This window comes from Corapipo altera, unplaced genomic scaffold (assembly GCF_003945725.1).
Source record: "Corapipo altera isolate COAL_440 unplaced genomic scaffold, ASM394572v1 95, whole genome shotgun sequence".
Lineage (NCBI taxonomy): Eukaryota > Metazoa > Chordata > Aves > Passeriformes > Pipridae > Corapipo > Corapipo altera.
The window spans coordinates 795598-823034 of NW_020884947.1; the positions used below are offsets into that span (position 1 = coordinate 795598).

General features: G+C 39.4%; 1 protein-coding gene across 6 annotated transcripts in view; it reads right to left on the reverse strand.

Moving 5' to 3' along the window:
- Positions 1–27437, reverse strand: part of CTBP1 (C-terminal binding protein 1) — a 238594-nt gene that overhangs the window by 91773 nt on the left and 119384 nt on the right. The window contains exon 1 of one of the 6 annotated variants that reach the window (XM_027662648.1): positions 25377–25552. The exons of the other annotated variants lie outside the window; for them this stretch is intronic. The gene's annotated coding sequence lies outside the window, so the exon portion shown is untranslated. Of the gene's footprint in view, positions 1–25376; positions 25553–27437 lie in introns of those variants that run through there. 6 annotated transcript variants of the gene reach the window in all.

Here is a 27437-nt window from a genome sequence, read left to right on the forward strand (position 1 = left end):
GCAGCTCCGTGTCACCACCAAGATGCACCTTCCCCACACCAAAGATCTTCGGTCACAATTTACACTCCACTCTTGGAGGCAAAAGAAGGAGAAAGCTGAGCTCTCCTGGTACCCCAATGATACATCAAAAGCAAAACGAGAAAGCACAGCACCAATTACCTTAATTTAAAACCTAAAATGTGACCCAGATTCTTCAAGCAGAGCAAGTCTAATATTTATTAATAATATCTAATATTTAAGAAAGATAAATTATCTTGGCTAGTAAGAAGTGATTAGTTCTGGAAATATGTACGGTTAGGCCAGAAATAAAGAGTTTAAACATTATCTGGTGATCAGGAGGACAGACTGGGAGGTGCTTTAATTGCACAGATGAAGCACAACTGAGGCCAAGAAATCAAGTTACAACAGATTTTTAAAAGTTGAATTATTCACCACTTACAAGCCTCTCACTAGGGTCTGCATTTAATTTTTCTTTTCATTATCACACATGTGAACAAGAGGTTAAATAATGGTGAAATTAACTGAGCTTAAAAAAATTTTTTGGAGCAAGACTGTACACAGATAAAAATCATATAGCCTGAAAGGCCAACTTTAATAATTTTCTACTCTTGGGCTTAAAAGAACCGCAGCACAAGACAACAATCTCTTCACCTGGCAGTAATATGCACATAAAAACATAATAAGACGATTCTCTTCCAAAATTTTCTGGCTAGACCACAGTAAATATCCAAAGAGAAAGAAGGTCTGGCTACAGATGTCTGTGTAGATTGTTTTAGTTGCTTATTTGATTTACAAAGGATTGAAAGAGATTTAACGCTTCACAAGTTAGACGTAAGTGTGGTTGAAAAGTGGTTTTTTAACCCTGACGGAGGGTTTTACCTCCAGATCTGAGCCTGTTCTTCATGTAGAGCTTTGCCTCCTCACCCTGCACTCATGGAGCCAAAAAGAAGGTTGTTCACCTCCAAGATGGATGAATGCTGGATTTAAAAAGCCTAAAATCCCAGCGTTAATGTCACAGGTGTTCACAGAGCAAGCTATTAATGTCAAAGACATTGAAAAGAAAATGGCTTAGAGACTGAAGCATTGAGATGTTTGATTAAGGTTAAGTGGAAAACTCTAGGGCTGGCATCTCAGATTATGCATTTCCTACGCATTTGAAAGGTCACATCAGTGGTTTCGGATGTTTCAAAGCTTGCAAATACACAACACTGAAATACATTTGTTTGTTAATGTACAGAAGGACTAGGCTACCAAGGGAACTGGAAATTCAAAGCTCAAAATACAGCTTGGAGCAGTCCTCTGCCCTGACCTTCCACCATCCACTCTGTTTGGGGATATTGGAGGATATGACCTTATCTATTGCTCTTGCTGCCCATGGATCAGATGTCCAAGAGTTTGCTCTGTCCACTTTTTTGGTCTATCTGGCAGACATAATTTACTTCCACAATTTCCCAAGGCACCAAGGTCTGCATGTTCACCACTTGCTGTGTAACTCATGTATTTCATTATTTCATCATCAGGGTTTACGCTGGTCTCCCATTATATTCGTTAAATTGCTCCCCTGCTTCAGTATGAAGGATTGGATGGAACAGCAGCTCTGCTCTGCTGTGTATTTACTGAGACTTGTAAAGAGTGTCCATAAAAATGGCAGATTACAAGTCAAAGTTCATATTGTAGAAATGAATGCATTTAAGAGAAGCTGTTGTACACGTGGGACTCAGAGAGTCACACATCCCCAAATTACTGCAGCTTGCTTCCTTCAAGCAAAAATACCCATCTCTGGAGAATCACACCGTATTTTTTCCAAGGAAAACTGCGTACTTACACGTTACACTGGGATTTAATGGCAATTCAAAGAATAGCACATTTTTTTCCAGCCAAGTGTAGGAAGGGGGTGTGTGCCTATTGCTTTTCTCCCAAGTATTTTCTGGTACACTACTACTTGAAATGCTCTTTTATAAGGAACACAGTTTAGATATTTTCATACCCGTTAGTGATGGCTGTGGAAATGCACATAAATTTAACAAGACTGCAACACAGTTTGCTATTTTTAAAGCTGGGATATTTTATACTGGGGTCTTTTACCACATTAAAACACAATGAAAGCTAGGCAGCTAATTATCTAAGAGGTACCAAAACTTTTAAACTACACACAGATGTTGAGCTGCACTAAAAGGACAATTATTTGCCAAAATCACTGCCAAATTGAAGTTCCTATTTGGAAACTTTCACACACTTGTGTTTGGTGCAGCTGCAGCTGTTTAATTGCACATAAATTTTGTTTTACCCTTTCCGATTGTTATTCAAATGACATTATAGAGCAATTACAGCAGAATGACAATAACTAGTCCGTTAAAAGTTCAAATTGTAGAAGATCTGTTTAAATTTAAATTCAATAAAGTATTACAATAGCAAAATAAATGGATCTCTCTGTATACACATGAAAGTTCTTATCCTTTCTACACAGAGGTATGTGTATTCAATACCCATATCTATTTTACAGGCACTACCAGGTGTATTTGCCAGCCCTGGCTGCTGTAATTGGGCTGGTGCTCATCTGCAGATGGGCTCATCATGTGGAGAGAAATGGGCATTTTGGGGGAGCCATTTATTTGATCACTGACTTCCAGATCAAGTGAGACAAGCAGTGGCCAGGGTGCCACTATTTATATATAAAGATATATTTATATATAAATAATTTGTATATTAAAATATAAATATTTAAATATAATAATTTTTATTTAAATGTATAAAAAGTCTATATTTTTATATATCTAAATATGAAATATTGCAGGCACCTGTGGGTGTCCAGGTAACTCCCACACAATTCTGGACCCTGATTTTCTGGACCCTGGTTTTGTCAGGGTCAGCCCTGAGCAGGCACATAGCTGGTGTGGATGCTGAGCCTCCCAAGGGCTGATTACCAGGCATTTTGTTTAGCTGAGTGCACAAATCTTCAGACCACAAAAACTCTGCAGACTTCATCATTTCGGTATTTATACTGCACCTAAATACTCCCAATGGACTTGATTACCTCTTGTACAAAAAAGCCCTCTTAAAATTTGGCCTTGAAAATAGATCTGGGGGTTATAAATCAGGGCAACTGAACCAAAATAATGGACACCACCGAAACACATCCTGGCACAGCATCAATTATGTCCCTAAGGGTTCTCCTTATGAAACTGGGCAGATAAAACAGTTCTGTCTATCGTAAACCTAATGGATTTATGAGATTTTCAGCTGTACAACATCATCAAAGTCCACCTCTAGGGGGCTTATAAAAAGGAGGGAGAGGGACTTTTTATAGGGATAGACACTGACAGGGCAAGGGGCAATGGTTTTAAACTGAAAGAGGACAGTTTAGATTAGATTTTAGGAAGAAATTCTTTACTCAGAGGGTGGTGAAGCACTGTAAGATGCTTCCCAGAGAAGCTGTGGATGCCCCATCCCTTGGAAGCACCCTGGCTGCTTCAGTGGCAGGTTAGCTATTTTTATAAGTTAGCCTGGAAATAAAATGTTTTGCCTGAGCAATACCAACTCATCCCCATCTGACCTGTAAACCTCTCACCTCGAGACTGACACATCCTCAGTCAAGTAAATACTTATTAAATGCATCCTTGAAACGACTGGATTAATCACATCCATATGGGTGAAAACTTTACATTAAGTATAGCAAATCAAATGCCCCAGCCTCTGATTTCTAAAATTCTTATCTCCATTACTGATGTCGAGCCCTTAAGGAGAGATTTCCCATTTCTTCTTCTCGGCTGAAGGGGATTGATGCCCCAGCAGCCCAGCTATGAGCTCTCCTCTGCAGTGTGCTACGGGCTACTTTCCCAGCTCATACTCAGATGAGTTATGGGTTTTTAAATTGAAATGCTTTAAGAATAATTTTTTCAGGCTCTGCATAAGTTAGGCAGTATTCCAGTCTCCGAGAAATACTCTGAAGTCTGCAGATAGCAAATCATTAACATTCTGAAGACTCAGTAAAAATGGAATCAGAAGATTTATCTGCTGAAAATTGGTCAATCTAGTCCACATCCTGACTCTGGAAGTTGTCCAAGCACCTGATGTTTGAAGAGCAAATTTTCTGCAAGTAAGGAAAAAATATATTTATTTCTGACTTGCATTGTCAGTCCTCCTCATACCATCAAAGTGGAGGCTTTTATCACTCCTAAAATTTTCATTTGCATACACTGTCTAATTATTCAATTATAAATTCTAACCTGTTCTATTCTAAATGGGCACTCATGAAGCAGCTACATTTTGTGTACAGTCATTTCCAAGACTTGGCATCAATGCTTTTAGCAATGCTAATAACCAGCTCAAAACCTTCCATCCCTTAGTAAACACATGCTTAAAAGCACTAAACAAATTTAGATATTTCTTTCCCAACCACTGCAAAATCTCTCTGCCAAGTCTATTTGGTATTTTGTCATTGACATAAAAATATCAGATACCTTAGAGAAATTGTCCTTCAGGAGCTATAAACTGTTCCCTTCAAGCAGAGGAGACACCTATCTGGAAACAGGTATTCAGAAAATCAAGAATTACCTGCCAGTCCTGGGCTTCATTAAAAAAGCTCTGTCTATAATACCATCTGATCTTGAGTCTATCTTGAAAAAATTGGGTACCTACTGTTAATTTCCTCTGAAAGACAATAAAGGATATAACATCCTTTGAAAGTACTTCTTGTCCATTTCTGAAGCTGAACATTTACTTAGTTTCCTCTTGTGAGAAGGCGCTGAGATGGGATACAGAAGTACAGAATGAAAAAAATTGGGAAAAGAGGATAATATCTCATTTCTATCAACTCTAGGAGTCCTGTCTGCAGCCTTGAGATGACGTCAGAGGAAGAGTCAAAGCAAGGAAAATGTTCTTCTCCTGTACAGACCTGCCTTTCTGGGTATTCTCTAAGTAAAGAATACAGCCAAGATTAATATCTAAATTGCTTTCTCTTTTGAGATTCCAGAAATCTGATATACCAATAAGCTTTTTAAAGTCCCAGCCCAAAAGCAGTCACATCTTTCATGATAAGCACATCCCTCAAAGAACAAAGCAAGCATAAGCTATTTTTTATATATTATGAAATATTATAACCTAGAAGAACCTTTTGTAACAATGTAAACAGAGATCTTCCTTTTCTGTTTGCTCCTCTGTTTCAGAGCTTCAAGAGATACACATATCACTTCCTTCCCCTCATAAATCACAGATGCCAAATCTTATATCTCTGTACAAGAAAATTTAAATGTACATTTAGCAGCAGTGTTTCAGGAAGAAAAATACTCTGATTTTACTAATGAAAAGCTTCAAAACCTCTCTGTGAAGATCCAAGTAGAGAAAAAGACTACACAATACATAAAAGAACAGTGATTTCACAGGAATCTTGAATTTGTCCACCAGGAGGTCTAGCAGCTCTAGAATGAGCAGTGGTCATTAGGTGTTCCTGGAGGAGCACGCCTGGTCAGAGATAGGAAGAGGAATACTGTGCTCAGTATCCATCCCAGTGCCACAAGCTAAAAAAAAAAAAAAAACAAAACCAAAAAAACCCCAAACAAACAAAAAAACCAAACTGTTTTGAAGTATAATCCTTCAAAATAAGGGTGGAAGAAGTTCCTTTACTGGGAAGGAGGAAGAAATGCTGAGAGAAGAGTTTTATAACCTTTAGTGGATGTGAAAAAAAAGAAGAGAGCTCACTCTCAACCAGAGCTTATTTCCTGCTCACTTCCCTCATTTTTCCAGGGTTATCACAGAGCTGACTTCTAAACAGCAACGTCTCTTACCTAATGACTTACTAAGTATCTATCCATCGCCAACTAAGTTATCATCTAAGGCAGAGTTATCATCTAATCTAATAAACAAGAAAACATCACAGCGAAAATAAGGCAACCAGAAATTATGAATACACTTTGAAGAACGACTAACCATCTTTCTGAAGTTACTTGTAATATTTACATATAAAAAGAGGACAGCACGGAGTTTCACAAATTCATATATTACAAGCTCTGATGTTCTATCCATCTCCCATAAGAACTAATTGAAGGACGGATGAATTTGCCCCTGAGGTATTGGATGGGAGATAAAAGGAAAGTCAAGGTACAGATGGGGCTACTATGGTTATGGCCAGTGAAAAGAATGCCAACATCCAGCAGACAAGGACATTCAATATGAAGATTCAATTACAGAGAGCAGCTCTCAGTGTCAGGGCACGCCGGCACCACGCCCCGGGAAGAGCACGTTGATTCTACAGAGGCCATTTATTTTAAAAAATAAATAAGTTGATTTGGGGAAAGGATGGAAGGCAATCAGAATGGCCACTGAAAAACCTGGCTATCAATGAACCATTCTTCAGACCTCCACTGCTTTAAACTGACTGAAATTTCTGAAATAAAAGCCAGACTAACTAAGACAGGTTTGTAGAACTGATGGTTCAGACCTCCAGGATTTCTTCAGAAAATCTCACATGACCACCAGAAAACCACAACTGATTCTTTGTCTGCCTCTTGACATAAAAAACACACTTTCTGGTAAAAAAGGCTCAGCTAACATTAGCATTTGTTTCCACTCATTTTATCATGCTCTCTGCCATGCTGCTTGGAGGGGAAGGATATGTAACATTTTTCACAAACTGTCATAGACTTGCAGATCAGTGGGTTAATGTATCAGCCTTTCACCTTTGGAAACCACAGTTCAACAGCCTGAATTACTACGGTAATAAATGTAGTATTGTCTTAGTTCAGTACGGACTTGTGTTTGAAGAACTGTAACAAAATATTTTTATAACCTTGTGGAAAAGATAAGAAGTTGGCAATTCTCTTTTATGCCACAGATTTCCTGCATAATCTCAAGCAAGCTAATTAAACCCAGCCTTTGAAAATAATTAGCTAACACTCTGATTTTACTTAGTCTGGTTTAAATAAAACTACTTTCTTTGATAAACTAAACTATGATATGAAATAAGAATAAATTATTTCCATAAATACGTTCACAGCAGGTAAAATAGGTAAAAGGCCAATAAAAATAAAATTTACATCTAGCTCAGGTCAGAGCTAAAAAAATGTGTTTCTTTTAGGAATAGCGAGAAAAAAACATTGTTAAAATCATATTTTCAAGCTTGAAACCAGTTTTCACATTTCAGTAATAAAGCTGTGAAAAACAGAGCTTGTTAAAAAAACAAGCAAGCCCACACTGGGATACCTCACAACTGGTGAGGACTCACTAAGCAGCCCTGTGACAGCTCTATCCAGCAGTCATTTTGCTCATGGAGAGGTATGTCCATGAATTTTAACTTTAGATTCACCCATAACCACAGATACCATACGGCACAGTGGTCAAAGTAATCTTTATAACCAGTATGTTTAAGGGATTTACAATATCGTATCATCCATCCTTCCCCGAAAGTGGATGGATCTTTAATTTAATATTGATATTTTTAAGAACTCAGAGCCCTAGGCAGGATATATTGTTCCTTAAAAGAAAGGCAAAGCCTTCTAAAACCAAACTCACCGCAAACAAGCACACAGCCAGATAATTTCCTGCTTTCGTACAACTAAGGGGCATGTTAATTCTTTTACTGTAGTAGGGATTAGAAAAAAACCCCTATTCTATTGATTTTAATGGTGCTGTCACTGTAGCAGAATAATGCTTTTCCAGTATCACTTTGCATTACTGCTTCAACCTCTGATGACAGATGAAAAGTACTGAATCTTCGCCAAAAGCTGAATACGCCATTATCTCTTTTTGCACAGCTGCACAGACATATCCTAATACAGACTGGGGATTGCTACCATTTTGTTTAGGGCTTAAAAGTAAAATAAAAAATAAAAAAAGACCCCATATCCTAAAGGCAAAGGCAACCTGAAACTTTGCTCAAGGAAGCATGAAAGCACAGTTCCTTTGCCCACTGTAGGACTACCTCAGAATGTCACATTACCATACGTGGAGTTAGTAATGGGCAGCTGAACTCTGAATCGTTGTTTGGGTTTTATTCTCTGTTTGTTCCTGTCAGTTCGGCAAATTCCAGAAATGGGATAAATAAATGCATAAAGGTTTATATTAACTCAGTCTAAGTTATAATGTAATCCAGATACTATTGGGAATAGAGGCACCTAAGCCTGAAAGGGACTTTTTGAGTCACTGGCTCTAGTTTTCAACTACTATTTACACTTAGTTCATATAAGCCCTTGTAAAAAATAGATCACACTCCACGTTAAAGCCAGCTCGGTGTCCAGACCCACTGTGTCTGTCAGAGCATTCACTCATGGTCAGAAGCCTCCCAGCTTCAAGCCTGAGAGTAGTAATTGTCAGTTTATATCAATTTATTTCTTATGCTAATGCTGGTATTCAGCTGAAGGAACTCCTCGAACTCCCTCCTTCTTTAAATCTCTGCTATTCTTACAGACAGCAAACATACCCATGCTCTCAGCACACATCTTGCTGTGCTGCCAACCACTCAGCCTGACCTTCCCAGGACACTCCTGCCCATGGTTTCCTCCATTACGTTAACAGATCTTCCCTGCCCGGCCCTGGTATGAATTCTTCATTTGTGAATGTGATGACAACAGTAACACACGTGGTATGACATGGTACAAAAGCCTTATTCAATGGTATTATGACTTTCCTCTCTTTAGTGGAAGTTTCTTACACAGTGCATTGTGTTTGACCTCTCACATGGCTCCTTTCCATTAGTGGCTGGCAGTTTACCTGCACTCTTTCTCTTCCAATGTCATTTCAGACTATGAAATAATATGGACTGGGAAACTTAGAGCTTAAAAAAACCCCAAACAGCGGTCTTTCAGTGCATATCCTTGCAGTTCATGGTACAAAATTTGAAACCATTAGTATTTTACACATCCTCATCAGCTTCCTCCCAGATGTTCTGATCATTTACTAGACACTGGTAATTCTGTCCTACTTCACCATCTCAGCATATTGCATTCAACCACTCTTCCTGAAAGATCACTAATGAAAGATCACTCATGAAAGATCACTAAAACACACAGAGATGAATTCACACACCAGTAAAAGTCCTCTTTCTGCCTTACTTTTCTTTACATCAAGTCCTCTGTTACACTCACCATTCCTTAAATAATTTTCATCTCCAGTTTCACTGACAATTTCCTGAAGTGATGCTTATTAAACATTTCACTGAAGCCCAGACTGAGTAGAAGTATCAGTTACTTATTTTAGTAAACTCAGACTATCCTTTATGACATTTCTATCTACTAGATCAGAAACTATTTCCTCTAACCCTTTCCAAAGGATGTGAGTGAGGTGCAACTAACAGGTCAGCAGCATTTTTCAATTAGTAATTGCTGTTTCTCTATCCTCATTGTCACTAGCCATCTTCTCCATATTATCCTTTGGGGAAAGGAAAGAGGTAGCTTGAGTATAACCAGTTACATTTAATCTCAACTTCATGCAGAATTAAGACAGTCCCGCTTCTGCTTTCCTGATTTTCTTCTATTAACTTCTAGCTGTCCTTTAAATTTGCTTTTGCAAGATGAAGTCAGGGTGACTTTTTGGTTATTCTCTCTTAATCACTACACCTCTAAGATGCCCCTTTCTCCTTTCTTGCTCTTTGCTTCCCTGGTTAGTCTGTTCATACATCCCATGGAGGCTGCTCATTCCCAGTCCCCTCCTGCAAGTTGCATTTCAACTCTCCCGAGCCAGAACACCTCCACTTTGGTTGAGAACACACGATATAAGCAAGGTTTATAAGTCTGATCTTCAGATCCTCTACACCTCCAAATTAAAGTCCTCAGGCACTTTGACCCAGCTGACATAACCAAGTTACTCTTTAAAGTTTCTGAGCTTAAGACCTCACATTACCAAATTCAACACAAATATTCTCTGGTGATATCAGAAAGGCCAGAAGAAATCAAAGCATTGTGGGAGACCCTCAAGTCAAGAGTATGTGCTTGCTATTACAAACTGCAAAGAAACAGCAGTCTCATCTTACTATTGAGGACAAAACAAGAATATTAACTTGAGGGTGGGATGTATCTACTTAACACAACAGTATTCTGCACTGCTGGGGCACAGCTGCTTTGGTAGGGGACTGACACAATTCTTTGCTAAGACAGCAAAAAATACTTTCCACAAAACTCAAGTGTAACCTGAGTAACTGTTTTCTCTGTTCTGGTTGGGAGGGACGGAGACCACGGCCTGGGGATCAAATGGCATATAATGAGGGGGAGCATTTAGTGTAAAAAAAAAAACAAAGATAAATTAGCAGAAACGGAGAATGTAGGAGAGGGAGCCTGAAAAGCAAGACTTTGAGAAGTTTCTCGGTCTTCAGAGAGTCTTTACTAAATTCTAACTCAGCCTGCTGGAATTTCCTGTGGTACAATAAAGTACCAGTCAGGGAGGGACTTTTTACAAGGACATGTAGTGATAGGACAAGGGGGGAATGGCTTTAAACTTAAATAGGGTAGGTTTAAATCAGGTATTAGGAAGAAGTTCTTTACTGTGAGGGTGGTGAGGCACTGGAACAGGTTGTCCAGACATGTTGTGGATGCCCCATCCCCGGCAGTGTTCAAGGCCAGGTTGGATGGGGCCCTGAGCAATCTGGGCTAGTGCAAAGTGTCCCTGCCCATTGGGATGAGGTTTAAGGTTCCTTCCAACCCAGACCATTCTGTGATTCTATGATATTTAAGTTCGGTTTCAGTAAGAGGTCTCATACCAGCTCATCAACTGTGAAACTTTCATTAAGGTTGTATAAAGATATATAACTGATCAGTATCACAAAATAAGTTTTATAAATACTGTGACTAAAAGACAGCACTCACTTCAACAGTTGTTCCAGTAATTTCTTTCTTTGTCGTGTAACAGGAGAATAAGCACTAAATTCACAGGCACAGAAGAAAGTGCAGTGTTTGTCATGGTTTACGGACGGAAATCCTACGCTTACGTGTGTTCAGCCACCTGCCTTCAGCAAATTATAGTACAACATGTGTGTATCCCCACAGAACTGCTCCCAGGTTGGCAGCAATAAAATACCACCCAGTGACATCTCTGAAGTGGTTTAACACATAGTGTATTACACTAAATCTGAACAATAGGCTCAAGTTATATAAAAAAATACCAACAATGAGGTACCAACATGAGGCAGACAGCTTCCATTCCCAAATGCATATATATAATTTTTTTTCTTATCAAACCCTTTTATTCCTCTGAAAATGGTGTCAATATTTCAGTTAAATAGTCCTTTCTTTACACCATGAGTCGCCATAGACCTGAAAAGCTGTCCAAATACCCCCAATGGTTACCACTGACACAGCAGAACAGGTTTACAATTAAACCTTCTCCTTTAGAAAAAAAAATTCATTTTTCCTACTAAAAAAAGTCTTAATTTGGTTGCTAATCCTCTTAGCAGCACCCATCCCTGCAGGTCTTATTCCAGCATGACCAACTCAACCACCTCATTTTAAACCTGTGTGGGTGATACATCAAAACGGGGGCACACCAAAACTCACCTGCAACGTCATTTTTTCACGTTCAAGTGATGTAATGATGAATTCCCACTGCAGAGTGTGCAGTGAGGCTCCCCAGCTACATGTGGCTGGGGGGGGGAAGCGCTCCCCCTCCCCAACCTTCCCAAACTCCACAGCTGCTTTACGAAGATGCCACGGGCGCGTGGTGCAACGGCCATCCCAGAGCACACACAGACAGGCGGGATTTTGGAGCTCAGCTTGGAAGCTCACACTGGCCTCATGGCTGCAAGCCTTCTTGCAGTGTAATAAAAAACACAAAAAAAGGTGAAGATAACATGCCGAATTCATCAACTGAGACATTCACAGTACAGCATTTGTACTTCAAATTATCTGAAAGCCAGACTCTGCTGGAAAACAGAATCAGTCCTCTCCCGTGGGCATTGTCATACAGAATTGTATGACAGCAAAAAGTGTACGTAAAAAAGTGAAGTCAAGCTGGGTTCTTTTGGGGTGAAATGCTCCAACTTTGTGCATAATGACCAAGTGATGCACACTGCTACAGGCAGGAATGGGAGCTAGATCAGACAGATGGGAAACCATGGCACTGGTCAAATATTACGAAAAAAAAAAGTTGAAGCCACTTCCCCTCCCCCAGCTCGGAATGAATGCATTCAGGATATTTTTATCCAACTATTTATCATGCTCTTTTGCTCCATCTGCTGGCTCTGCAGCAACAGGCAACGCATTCCACACCGACTATAATGACAATACCAATAAAAAAGGAAGATAAAAATAAGAGTGAAAAAATATTTATCAGGATTAGTCTCACAAAACTTTATCCATATATTGTCTTTGCATTTATAGACAGATGTCTAGTTGTCTTGTCTTTTACTTAAATTGAGTTACTCAAGCTTTTTGGTCACCTATTTTGTCATTTACACATTTAAGCAACAAAAAATCATATTATGAGTATGAAGAATTTTCAGAGTTCAAATTCCTTTACTTCTTGATGGTATAATGAAAGAGTGGAAGGATTTTCTTAGAGCTTAGAATCATAGGAAGTCTGTGTACAAACAGCTTATCCATATACAGACTTACATGGATACATTTATTTATTTCATAAATCAAATTCTATTAAGGAAAAGAGTCTTTCCAGTGCATTTTTATTACACCCCTACAGGGAATCATATTCCACCACAGAATCAAAAACTGAGACTGAGTGGGAATTAAACAGGTCCTCAGTCCACAGTAACACCAAAGTTACCCATTTGAAAAACCTCTAGATGCCACCAGCTCCTAAAGCAACTTACTCCAGGTAACACCAGCACTGAAACAAATTTGCTGAACAACTTAATAATTTTAAAGCTACTGTTGAACAGTGTTCCACACTCAGAGACGGATTAAAACATGAACACATGGGGTGTGTTTAGGGTGTGTTTAGGTGGCTGAGAGCACATAATTTTGGGACTTGCAGCAAACCAGAGGTATCCCAGCTTCTGGCACAGGTTTCAACAGGTTAAGATGCACAGTGGAAATCTGTATGTTCTTTAAATGCTATTCCCTCTGGCATAAAGGCAGAAATAAATTAATTGCCATGCTGATAACTTCTTGGCTCTTCAAAGCTAAGCACATGGATAGCTAGGAAGGAGGGTACTGCTACCTTTTATTTAAGTCTGGCAATTTGGTTTTTCACTTATCAAAAGCACATATGAATTTGACTAGACAGAAGCCTGGTATGGGTTGAAAATTCTGGTATTCTTGTGAATGAGTGGCAGAGGGAGAATAGCTCAGTAATGCTCAAATTTTCTTCTTTTTATAATATGGATAAAGAAAGAAATAGGAGATAGAATAAAGCCAGAACATAAAATCCATTTTGCAATAGGACCTTAACTGAGATACTAATAATTTTTATGATATCAAGCTCAATATTATTCCAAAGTTAGTTCTCCTTGAAATCTGGGGCTTGTGGAATAAATCACTACGTGGTTGCTCTGCTCAGAAATTTTCCCCGTAGTACCTGATCCTTCTCATAGACAAGGAGCCAAATTACTGAGTGTTTTGTTTTGACATGGTGCTGCCATTCATAACATCTTTATGTTCAAATATGGTTAAAAGTTGAAGCTTCTGATCCTGTATTCAGATCTTATTGGTCAATGCCTTTCTCAGAGGAAGGGGAATGTCTCTTGCATTCTCTGATAGAGCAGTTTAAGATGAGGAAGCTGACAAATAATGTATAAAAAATAGTAACTACATTTTTTAGAAAGCAAAACCAAACATTCAATATTTCAAATTACACTATTAAATGTTTGCACAACTCAAACCTCAAAGTATATGCAGACTGTATAAGGTATCACTTATCTATCTATATGGCAGCTAAATAGTAATAGGGGATGTAAATGTAAAGAAATCAGAATTGTGCATCTGTTGTTGTTAGTTTAGTGTGATTTCTGAAGAGACAAAGGTCCCTTAAATTTTATTTTTTAAAAGCTATTACTGAGGAAACTACTATCGGACCTTAACAAATTTTTCTTCCTCAGATTTTTTTATAATGTGCCTAATTTTACACTTTGACAGCTCCCACATTATTTATTTTAAGTCACGCAAGAACATTAAAAACAGAACAATGTTCCAGAGGACTATACTAAGTATCAGTCAAAATTGACTGGTTTAGTGAGATACCAGAGCATGGATGCAGCAGCACAAGAGCAGAACTCACCTCTTCATGCTGCCTGTTGTTGAGGAACAAAATTGGCTCCACCCAGACGAGTATTCCCATAGCACCTCATGGTGCAGCTGCAGGTGTTCCCAATACCAGCTGTAAATTAAATAATGAGCAGTGGGGAGGGGGTGGGGGACTATGGGTTTGTTTTGATCTGTCCTTTAGCGTCAGAGTAGCAGAGGGTCCATGCTACCAACCAGGCCCCCAGCAATTCTGCACAGGGAGAGGGCAATGAGGGAGGAAAGGGTGACTTAAACCAAGTTTAAAAATATATAAAGAATTACAGAATCATTAAGGTTGGAAAAGACCTCCAAGATCATCGAGTCCAACTGTTAACCCAGCACTGCCAAGGCCATTACCAAACCATGTGCCCAAGTGCCACATCTACGCATCCTTTAAATTCCTCCAGGGGTGGTGACTGAACCACTTCCCTTGGCAGCCTGTTACAACACATGGCAACCCTTTCTGTGAAGAAATTTTTTCCTAATATCCAATCTAAACTTCCCTGGCACAACTTGAGGCCATTTCCTTTTGTCCTATCACTTGTTACCTGGGAGAGGAGGCCAAGTCCCACCTGCTGCAACCTCCTTTCAAGGTAGAATGGTAAGGTCCCCCTTTAGCCTCCTGTTCTCCAGACCGTTTCATGTCTGTCCTCTGTTCCTCAGTTTCTCACATGGCAAAAGAAAAGCTCACAGAACTTTTTATACATTTACAATAAAATACTATATATACACCACTTGCTAATTATTCAATACTTTTACTTATGCACATCCCCAAAATCCTTCTCTAGAATTTCAGCTGATGGTATTAGAAATGTCTGGCTCTGAGAAGTAAGCGAGACAGCAATTAGCTACAGACTTAAATGAAGAGCAACACGTATAGATTTTATTTATGCACTCATTTAAAACCCGAGTGGAACTCTGTAATACAACCAGCTTAAACAATAGAGTTGAGCTTGCTCAGAATGCAAAACAACACGAAATTAATTTCTGCAGTACTGAAATCTAACACACATTTCAGGGGAAACGCAGGAAAGCCATGGAGCACGACTCCTTCTCCTGGGCCTCAGTACTAATTGCTTGTGGACTTTGTAAGATGTTAGAAACAGCAGAAAACCACACAGCCTTTTCTCAGTGGAAATCATGAGAAAAATATCGTTTCTTCTGACCACAACAATAAATGCTTTTAAATGCACAAAGTCGTCAAAAGACTTTCTAAGCATCTCAAAAGAAATCACTTCAGACAGGATTACTACTTTATATGTATATCCAGAGCCCTGCAGGCAGACTAGAGTCAGATTTGTTAATTCTGCACTAGTCTGCTTTGACTTTACCACGGGGCTTTTGAAACGTTAAAAAAAAAGAGGTTGAAAACATGAAGCTCAAAGAAAACTCATATTGTTTTATACCATAAATATCCTCTATCGGGAACTGGGGATGCACGATGTCCTTCCATTTTTGTTTGGCCAGCATCAGTCAGAACAATTTTTCTCCTTTTGCTTTAATCCACTTTCAACTGCAGAACAGCTCACTGGAGAAGATTCCCCAGAACGGTGGAAAACCACTGTAACTGCACAACCCAGGACCCTGCACATGATTGTACGTGTGCATAAAGTTGTTCTTATGGAGATCATCAAATATGGATGTGTTGCATTTAGAAAATCCAACCCTTTACTTATTTATGAAAATTAGCACTGACAATACACCCAGTGAAACTTTGCATTTTCCATTACAAAAGCCCAACCCTTTTTCTCTGTGTCTCTAATGTCTGGACTATGGGAGAATAGTTGTCATCCAAAGAGCCAAAGCAACGCATGAGTTGAGGTTGGATATACCACTTCTGTTGGCATCATTCCTGCCCTGCCCTGGCTCTTGACTCTTCCCATCCTCCAGGCACAGCTGCAGCACGGATGTCAGTTTTTAGTGCAAACAAGGTCTAAAATTCTCTTGTCCCAGATACAACACAACTAACCCTCATCTGGAGTTGGTCTGACAATTTACATAGTTTATAGAAAATACCAATGACACTGTAGATTGACTTGTATCAAAATGCATGAGGTTTTATGTTTTTCCTTCTCCAATTTGAATACAAATGAGAAATTTTAGATTATCACGATGACTTAAATGAGTCGATGAACAAGAAATAAAATCATGGATTATCATGATGATTTAAATCAGTCATTCCTGGTTTTATTGAACGAGAAGTACGCTTTTCCAGCAAGGATTACCTGTTTATTTACAAATGGACATCCTTGTGTCTTTGAAGGAAACACAACTCAGCCTGTCACTGAAAGTCCACAGATCCATCCATCCACAAAGTTCAGCTTATCCACACAGTCAGCGTATCATCCATGTGCAGAGGATATGACTAAAGAGCATTACTAGTCACACACATAACTAATGCATGAAGTAACTCAAGTAAAATAAACTTCTGGAAGGTTCTTATCAGTGAGTTACTTTGATAGCTTTTAGAGAAGAGAGGAAACAATCCTGGGAAGGTACTAAGGGGAGTTTTCTCAAGTCTGGCTGCAAAGCTGGAGGCTGTGAATCTCACCTTGCAAAATTGGCAAAAACCTCTCCTCCAGTGCTGGGACATTCAGCACAGGAACTCAGTCACTTCTAGGAAAGTCGCTTGGTATCCTTAGAAACAATGACTGTATTTTTCAAAAGTGGCTACTGCTCGGGCCTGCAAGTGATGATAATCCATTCTCCGAAAAATCAGATACTTTCGTGTTTTCACACCAACACAAAAGGTACTAAAATTTTCCACTTAATTTTTAAAGTGTTGGCCCAGAGGTACACTTTGGAGCTGTGAATACACCAGTCTCTTCCCAGCCCAAAATGCTGTTTAATTGATTTAATAAGTAGTTTACTTCTCAAATCATTGTAAGGCAAAATATACTTTCCTGTACTCTTCAGGATTTTCAGGTTTCCTAATGAACAGCATTTTAACAAAGTACTTTCACACCCTAATGCTTTCTCCCTTGATTTCACTACACATCAGATGTCTCACTGTTCCAGTCCATCCAACAATACACCTGTTGTTCCCAGTACAACCGTTGGCGTGACTAACAAGGCTCTGCTGTTCACATTTCAGTCTAAAATGTCACATTCTGTATATCCTGAAATAGTTTGTTCTGATTTCAGAGGAAAAATACGTAATTCAGGACATATGCAAAAATAAATCATCACAGCATTACAGGCACCAATTTGCTCTCAAGAAACAATGTTCACATTCTCGCCCAGGTACAGAGATATGCACTTAGAAGAGTTCTGCAATCTAAGAAATTTCACAGGAGAACAAACTTCAAAATCTAAACTTTACTCAGTTTAAACTTTAAGTTTAGCACCCCGTTGGTTTTCCCACAATAATCTGTATCCAACAAAATATACTCATACGACATCTATGCAAATAAAAAGCTCGCCTGGGCAATGAAGCTTAAATGACACCTAAACACACAACAATGAGGCATTCAGTGATTTAAACATCATCCACAGTGGAAGTGGGGACCTAAATTTATGCCCCCCCCCGCCCCGTGAAAACTGAACTCATTATGAAACCTCAGTTAAAGAACAACTTGACTGCAGCCAAACTCACCATATCTCAAACCTTCTGTGTGAGCGTAAGCAGGAAAGATAAATCCTGGTATATGTAGAATAATACTGTGATTATTTATTAAAATGTGCTTCTCCCTATACAAATGTGTTAGATTCATATTAGGTTCGTTCCTATTAGGTAAAACTAATTTATTTGGTATAAGGCAAATGGAGAAAAAACGAGACCATTTTAAAATTGCCTAAGGTCACTTCATGGGCAAAACAATGTATTTAAGCTGCAGAGATGACAACATGCTTAATATGACTACATAGAAATTGCTTCCTTGATGACAATACATTAAAATCCTCATTGAATATTCATAGAATTTTTGACAAGATTGAGTGACACACAATCCCAGCCCCAGCAAGCACCGACTTGACAGTCTCCCTGTGCGAGGATGGATCCCACACCAGCCAGGTCATCTTTGTTGCTCCCAAGACCAGGAACGGCTGCACAAAACATCCCCGTTTCCCGGTTTTAATATCACATCAGGCTGACACAAATGGAGGAGAAGAAGAAAATCAAACGTACAAAGCTCCTCTGTGTATCGGATGCCGGAGTGAGGAAGAGCCTTTATCACCACGGTACAATAAGTGAGTGGAAGAGCTGCAATTTCCTTGTGGCACAGCGATGGAAAATTAGAGAAATTGCAAAGAAAAATCCTTCGAGTGACTTTCACTTAGTAAGTTATGACCTCTGCATGATAAATAGGTAAGCAGAGTTTAAATGATGTGAAATATGTCAATTCAGAGCACATTAGGATGCCATTAACAGACAGCAGCTTAGACATCAGGAAAATATTAAGATGGATAGATCACTTAGCAACAATAGGACAAAAGGGGTTTTAATAAAGGCAATGCAAGACAATGACAGACTAATGCCACCAATGATCCAGAGTGCCTTTTTTTTTGTCAGACGTGTACCAATGTGATAAAAAACAATTGTTGTTGAGACAAACAAGGGTAGACTGTTGAAAAACATTCAAGTCAAAGCCTTGTCTATTAATCAAGTAAAAAATTTGACTGCTAAATTCTGTAGTAGCAATGGAAAGTGATTAATACTGTATTTCAATACCACAATAGAACCGTTCCATAATTTCCTAACTGCAAAAGTGATGCATAGCATATTATTTATGCCATCACTCCATGTCAGGAAACGTCTATGACAACTTAATCTGATACAATTTTTGGAAGGCCCAAGGCCATAGCAGCAAAGCACTTGTTTGCATCATGACATTCCCTGCTACCTGTGTCCTGCTGGATGGGGCATCAGGCCATGAATCCATGGAAGAGCTGTGACACTGCACTGCTCCTCTTAGGGGCACTGGGATCTGACAGAAGTTTACAAAAGAAAATTAATCATATACAGCTGCATCACAGGGGGACTTTTAAATCAGGTACTTTTGCTTGGCTTTTAAGTTTGGAAACAAATAAATTTGTAAAATACTTGCAGAAATACCAGCCTGGCACAGGGGGCAGTAAGGAAGGCATATGTGTATAACACTGCACAGTAACGAAAATGAAAAACAAAATCCAGATAACTAATTTTATCTTATTGTTTTCTTTTAAGCCCAAAGCTGGCATCTTTGCAAGAGCTCCAGCCACACAGTTACACCTGGTACACAAAACTGTCCCTTTTTTTTGTCATTCCAGATCATTTATCTTTTACAGTACTCACTATTCACACTGAAACATCTAATCTACACTTAATAATCCAGAGGTACAGGGTTTCCCAGAAATGCCCCTTAAACCCATCACTTCTCCTAAGTGCATGGACGTGACACACAACGGTTCGGAGACTATTCTTGAATCTGCCTTCAGAATCTGCCAGACTCTTTGACTGTCAGTCAGCCTGATGATGTGAGTATGGATGTGAGGGATGTTCGAGGATATTAGAATTCCTGCAGCATGAACACTTAACACCCCCCAACACCAAACAACAAAAAAAAAGAACTATTCTTTTTGCTTGGAAAATTTTAATGTTCATAGAAAAAACCAAAAATCAGTCGTGACACAGGAAGGGTTGTGAGGCCAAAGCTCTGCCTTGTTTGAACAGGCAATAATATCATCACCAAAAACAATCGGGGCAAACATTTTGGATGTGGAGCTGCCCAGCACAGCTGGCTGCAGCTGTAGCACTGCGTCCTGCCACGTACCCCCACGGAGCAGGGCAGCAGGATGGAGAGAGGGCAAAGCCTCAGGGGGCACAACCCCTCTGATAAGAGCCACTCATTTTCAATTATATTGTTTTGAATAACTTCTAAAGTGAAGAAAAAAAAATAATCTTCCTTTGCCAAACCCTCAGCTACAAGTGACAGGCAGAGCCCAAGTACAGCAGTTTTTCTTTTTTTTTTTAACCCCACTTACATGACAGCTGTAAGTGCAGACACCAGATAGCACAGATAATGACAGCAACACGCTGCTCTGAGCTGTGTACCTTTCACAGACAAGCTTCTGCTTTCATTTGCTACAATCCTGCTCAATGCCTCACACAGCTGCAAACAAATAACAACACGTTTTAGGGAAATAGCTCCATTATAAAGGTAAGGAAGGGACTTCTGTGCTCTTCTAGGCCGCAGAGCTTGTGCCTCTGTTGTGATCTTCCTCTTAATAATTCACCTCTCGCATCCCAGTCTCAATTCCCACAGACACCATCCTTCTGAAGAGAGGCACGAACTGCATCCCAGCTGCACTGCTGGGGGTCACAGTGGATGGGAGCAGAGTTTTGCCATCAGCCTCCTCCGTTTCTATTAAAGTAGGAATAAGTTCACTGGCTTGGGAAAACACCAGATTTCATCACATCATATCACAGAATGGTTTGAGTTGGAAGGGATCTTATCTAGTTACAACACCCCTGTCATGGGCAAGGACACCTTCCACTAGACCAGGTTACTCCAAGCCCCATCCAACCCAGCCTTGAACACTTCCAGGGATGGGGCATCCACACCCTCACTGTGAAGAACCTCTCCCTATTATCTAAACCTACCCTCTGTAGGTAGGCTGTATCTTATTTTTGTGCAGAAGTTGGCATTCAGGAAGGATACTGAGGTCCTGGAGTAGGTCCAGAGGAGGGCAACAAGGCTGGTGAAGGGACTCAAGCACAAGTCTTATGAGGAGGCTCAGGGGAGACCTCATCACTCTCTACAACTACCTGAAAGGATGTTGTAGCCAGGTGGGGGTTGGTCTCTTTTCCCAGGTAACTATCAGCAAGACAAGAGGGCATGGTCTCAAGTTGTGCCAGGGGAGGTTTAGGTTAGATATTAGAAAGAATTTCTTTACAGAGATGATGGTCAGACATTGGAATGGGCTGCCCAGGGAAGTGGTGGATTCTCCGTCCCTGGAGATTTTTAAGAAGAGACTGGATGTGGCACTCAGTGCCATGGTCTAGTAACCACAGCGGTAGTGGATCAAGGGTTGGACTTGATGATCTCTGAGGTCCCTTCCAACCCAGCTGATTCTATTCTATGCTTCTATGATTAAACAGGATGCAACTTTGCAACTGCTTTGATGGAAACTATTTTATTGGGTTTTTTCAGTATTTGGAAACTGGCCTTTTAGAAACAACTGTTGTACCTAACACTGGTTTGGTTTCATTGTCCTTTATCCCGCTGGGAGCAGAAGAGGGGCAAACACATAACACACTGCCCTGTGCAGCTACTCCAGAGGATGCTCTAAAGGTTGTGGTTTCTTCTGCAGTATGATCTGGAGCTCCCACAATCACCCACCCAGCCCCTCCTGCGGTGCATCCCCCGGAATACAAGCAGAGATGAGGTGTGGACAATGAGGGCAGGCAGCTTCATCTGAAGCAAAAACTTTGGAAAATTTGAATAAAATCAGTCAGACCACTTCTAAAAAGTTATTTTCAACTCATCCCAGATAAAATCATGCAACGGTGTAATTGAGATGAAAATGCAACGTTGCATTTGAAAGAATTCTGCTTACAGAATTAAACAGTGGCTCAACTTCAAAATGAAAGAACACCAACAGTGCATTTGGCTCATTTCACAGAACTTGCTAAAAAAGGACGATTGCTGAGACCTTTAGACAATTGGATGGATTATAAAGTTCAAAACTGCTTTTGCATGGTATTCCACAGTGCTTTGAACAAACAGCCACCTGCAGCATAAGCAGACAGGGTCTGTCAGGTCCTTCCTTGATTAAATTATACTGGGTTTATTTCACACTTCTCACAAGCTTTTTTCCCCCCTCCCTAGCTTTCCATTCCCCTTCTTTTAATGCAGACAGCGCTAAAGATGGAAATGCATTCAGGAAAGGGTGTTGAAAGTTGGAAATAAACCCAGGGAAATGTTGCAACAGTGAAGGAAATGAAAAATTTCTAATCAGAAGCACTTCAGTGCAGCCTCCTGCCACACGGGCTGATAGGCCCTGGTGCAGGATTGTAATAATTACTGATTTTCTTCTAACTACATCCAATGTGCATTTGAACACTGAATCACCTTCACAGAAGAAGCAGGAGATACTGGAAAAAAAGTTAGTAAGTTCATCAATGGCATGTTTTCAGAAAGCAATATAAGAAATGCAAACCCCACCTCATAGTGGACTCCTACACCAAGATTAACTCCATCTCATTTAATATAAGCTATATTTTCAGCAATATTTTTAGCAGTGCTGTTTGCATTCGCTAAATTTTAACCCACTATATTTACTTGTAAATAGACACTAACTAGTCATGCTAATGTTTCAACTAATGTCAAAAGTTTTTACCTGTTTCACTTCTCAACCTTAATCAAGCACCAACATTCATTTTCTGCATTTAATAAATACACTGCTTTACTTCACTATCCAAGTTTGTTCTTTACACAAGGTGAAAGCAAATCCCCAGGAATCACCTCAAACCAGTGGTAACATCTGTGCAAAAATTTACTCTGCTTTAGAAAAATATGGAAATTTTCCTTAGAAAATGTTCCTTTCACCACTTTTGAGTACTCCACCGTTTCCTTCCCTTCCCAAAAAGCCCCAAAACAGTCCAACATCATTGGCATGGATTGACTAATGGTATCTAATTGGAAGTTGCTTCTCTGGAAAAAGTAAGTTCATCAGTGTTGGCTTCAGTCCTTGCCCACTAAAACGTTTCTGATGTATGCAGTAATACATCTGATGCATAACAGGAAGTTAAAACCAGTTGGAAATTCATGTATCAGCAAAAAAAGAAGAATCGAATATGTCATGACTGCATGAGAAAGGTACCAAAAATGAGCAAAATGAAGCCATGAAAACATGGTGCTCATCAGCCAGTCAACCACAGACACAAGGCACAGCCAAAAGGGTTCCAGAATTACCCCCTCCCAGGAAGGCTGATCACTGCACAGGCTTCGTATCAAAAAGCTTCTTCTATCAAAAACTTCAGGAATAACATCAGAGAAACTCAAAACACCCTTCCAAGCCTCGCTCCAAAAGCACATAAAACCCCATTCATCACCACTTGCTCGCAGGCACTGATGCTGAACCACCCAGAGTCTCCAGATATATTTTAAAAAGCCCAAATTAACTTGATTCAGTAGCTGCAAGAGCTTTACACTATTTATCCAGCTGCAGAAGGACTGGGATAGGGGTTTTTTTAAATATGTGAATATTTTGTACCAGGATTTGTTAATTGTTTGATAAAATAACACGAGGCAGGAAGTGATGAACTCTTTGCACATCTCTGAATCTGTCAGCTCACCCTTCATCCAAAGCTTTCTGTTTGATTCTGACCACCCCTAAAATAAACAACAGATCTCAACAGATAACTCACTCAACAGTTACCTGTGGCACATAAGGAATACAACTCCAGCAGCTGCATTATTACCAACACATTATTAAACGGCAATTATTGATTTGCCTGTTCTGTTTTAGCTGGAGCCCAAAGAAGTTAACAGAGAGCACAGCTGATGGGAAGGGGTTTTGCTTTCTGTATTGCTTGGTTTAAAAAAAAAATAAATTTAAAATATTTGGTAACCCACGAGTCAAAGCTTCAAAACTTTAAACTTTCACTATATAAACCAGTGAATTTTACATAACTGAAAATAAAAACAAAGATGGGAATTCAAAATTAAAACTCTAAAAGAAAGACTAGCATAAAATCATAAAAGTATGATTTCCAACTATTGCAATGTGTGAGTTACAATTGCTCTATCAGCTTCCCCTCCCTGTGAAAACTCACAGGTCCACCTCAAATAAACAGAACGCAACCAATGGAAAAAAACCCCAACACTTCAAATAGGAAACAGGACTGGTCTGGATTTACTTTTCTTTCATGATCTACAGTCAGGACCATGACCAGAACAGCTCTCCAAATACCCCAGAACATCTTCACTGCAGTGCTTGACTCTGGCTGGAACTTGACACTTTTTTAAAAATTTTACTTTCAGGAAGTTTCCCTTATTTTGGCAGTGCAGACAACTTGCACGGATCCATAAAGAGCAGTCATGGACACTGGGAAGGATTAACTTACAAGACATACATGTAGTGCCCAAAACACCCAACCCATTTCTGAGATTTATATGTGGAGTTGTTCGCTCCTGGAGCTTCTCTTGATCTGCACATGCAGGACAGAAAACTCCTGCAGATATGACATTTTTATGCCTGTAAGATTTACCCCCAGGCTGTTCTTACACAGCTGGAATCTGCAAAGGCATATATAAGTTTCCTGAATGGTATACAGATATATTATGGCTATCACCTACAAAATCCCATTACATCACTTGATGACATTGACACCTCAACTGGAGAAAACCAAAGCCTTAGCATAGACAACTAACAAAAAAATTTATGAACCAAGAAAGAGAAATGAGTAATTTTTGCCTCAGTTTTCTTGAGCAGCAGCAAGAAGCAACACATCTCCAAAAGAAAAAAAATTAGATATTAAACCATGAGCAGGTACTAGGAGTAATTATAATCTGCTGACCTGCATGTGTGAAACACCAAGATGTAAAAAACACCTTTCAGTTTATACTGGCTTTGTAAGTCACAGATGCAGAGAATATAAGTACTTCCATCCTTTCCACAAGATTCCATCAAATTTTTCAATCATCAGTTAAATGCATCATTCAGCATCCCTATTTTAGTGTTTTCTGAGACATCGTGATCTCTGCACGAATCTGCATCCTTCATTTAAAATTACTTTCCAAGTAGCAGAAGAAATTGAAATAAACTGAATGAATTTAAATTCATTATCAATTAAGTGTAATTTAATTCATGATTCTTTCAACTTTCTCAGGAGAAATGGGAGCTGCAGGAGGGATGAATACCTGACTGATGGGGCTTGATTTACTGCTCCTGCCCCCCCCCCAGGAAATCACACAGAGCTATATATAGCTATCAGAAACCTCTTGGCCCCCCAAAAAAGGATGTTTACAAAAATAGATTTTAAGAACAACATCTGCGTAAGAACTGAGCATGTGTTTCTAAAAAGGTAACAACATGCTGGCTTTTAGGAAGATAATTAAACCCCCAAAGTTAGCATCCAGGATGGTTAATCAGAGAGGCTCCAGAGCTGCGAAGCTAAATACTTACAGACACAAAAAAGCCAGAAGCTGCCAACAAACCAGATGAGACCCTGATTAGCCAGATTTCAAAGGTCACAGGTATCATAATGTTAATTAGAGGTATATAAAATGCTCATACCTGATTTCCTCCTCTGTGAGCAACCCAGTGGGTGAGTCAAGACCTTGGTTTAACCAGCAGCAGGAGAAGCAGGTGTGTGTGACCTGTATGTGTACGAATGGAGATGGTCCCCGTAACCAGAGAAAAATCCACGGCATCAGCCAAGCCCCTCCATTTTCCCTTCCTTCCCACAGCACCACTGCATGGCTTACACCTGCTTGTTCCTACTGGGGGATTGTGCAGACAGCTTTTACCACCATCACTCTCTGCCTTGCATCCAAGTACACACCACTCAAGTGCTGAGAAGTGTGTCGTCATCTCAAGTTAAAATTTAACTTTTTGGTTTGCATTTGGAAATACCAATTTGGCAATTCTAAATTTGGAAATTTAATAAATATTTTTTAAAAAAATTAACTTAAAAATTTTCTCCTGGCCAGGAAAGAAAATTGATATTGTGTTGGCCCAAATTCTTAAGGAGTTACCTATAATAATATATAATACAGGATAATGCCTAAATTAGCTACAACACACAGAACTGGCAAGCACTTGTGGGAAAACAGGAATGCCCAAGTATTTGTCAGAGACAGCTGGTGAAAAAGGCGCCAGAAAGGAAAATCCCAGGAAAAAAAAGCTTTGCCCAGGCTAACTCTGCTGTGGAGCCTCGGCAGGAGCACACAGGTCTCGTGACATGAGAGGAGCAACGAGAGCTGTGGAAAATCTGCTGCTCTTCATTCTTCCTGCATCCTTCTGAGGCATCTTAATTCTGCTTGCAAGAGCTGCAATGACTAAAGAGGCTGGTATATATAAAATACATTGCTCTCTGGGAATTTAAAAGCAAAGCAGCAGGTATGGGTATGAAGAATCTGGTCAGGAATTAAATTTGACAGAGAAATAACAAGATAAGGTATGTGAAATTCTGAAGATTCGAAAAGGTCTTAAACACAAGACAGACTTCTCTTCCTTTTATTAGAATTTTTTTTATTACTTCTTTTGAGCAAAGAAACCCTTCCCCCCCTAGCCCAACTTTATTCAAGCTACAGAAGAGATTCCACGTAAGCAAATGTTCGTTTTGAAACAAGTCTCCCTGAAGTTTTCAAGATACTTATAGGACCACAACCAGTCCCTTACAAAACACAAGAAAATAAAAAAATTTCTCCAGCATCTGGAACTGCTTCACTCAGCCCCTCAGGGCTGCTCAGATATTCTGCTGCTATCGACTCCCCACTCAGGTCTAATATTTCAGCAAAAAAAACAATGGAGCTGGGAAAACTTGCCAGTATTAACCATAAACTTTGCAAAACGAAAAGCAGATTTTTCTTATTATCTAAGCTGTTATTTCTTTCAATTAGATGACTAATTGCATGACTATTCCTTTAAATTGGGTGACTTGGAACAAGACCACTTTTAACTATAAAGAAAAAAAAAAATCTCTTGAAAATACTTCCAACTCAGGTACCTGCAGTTCCCACCTTTAAAACTTGGTATCACACAACTTCATCGTACGTTACAACTAACTAAATAAAACCATTGATTAATCAAAGTTTATCTGCCACATCAAGCAACAGTCAAAGAAGCAATTGAGCCGCAGAGGACTATTTTACTTGTAATAAGTCATGCTCCGAGGGCAGAATAATTTCTAGTTTCTTATATTAAACTGGCTGTCTTTATATATATATATATATATATATATATAAAATGGTAATATATATTCACATAAATTTATTTTTTATATGTGTGAGCACTTATACATATATATTCACATATATTTATTTTGATATGTGTGAGCATTTATACATATATATAAAATATATATGTATATATAAAATATATACATATATATAAAATATATATGTATATAAACTCGGTATCTTGTTCTTTTGCCCGTGGTGCTCATTTCACATGACCAGCTGACGTGCTGATGTTAACAGGATGCTGGTAGCCATCAATCAAGGATGTCGTGCTCCCCTCCCGTCTGTGGGCCATACCTGGGGAGGTGTGAGAGCACTGCAGGGAGGGCAGGGGGAGCTGCAAAAGCCACCCAAGAAGCTGTACTAGTGCAGACACAGCTCGTTCAGACTCAGC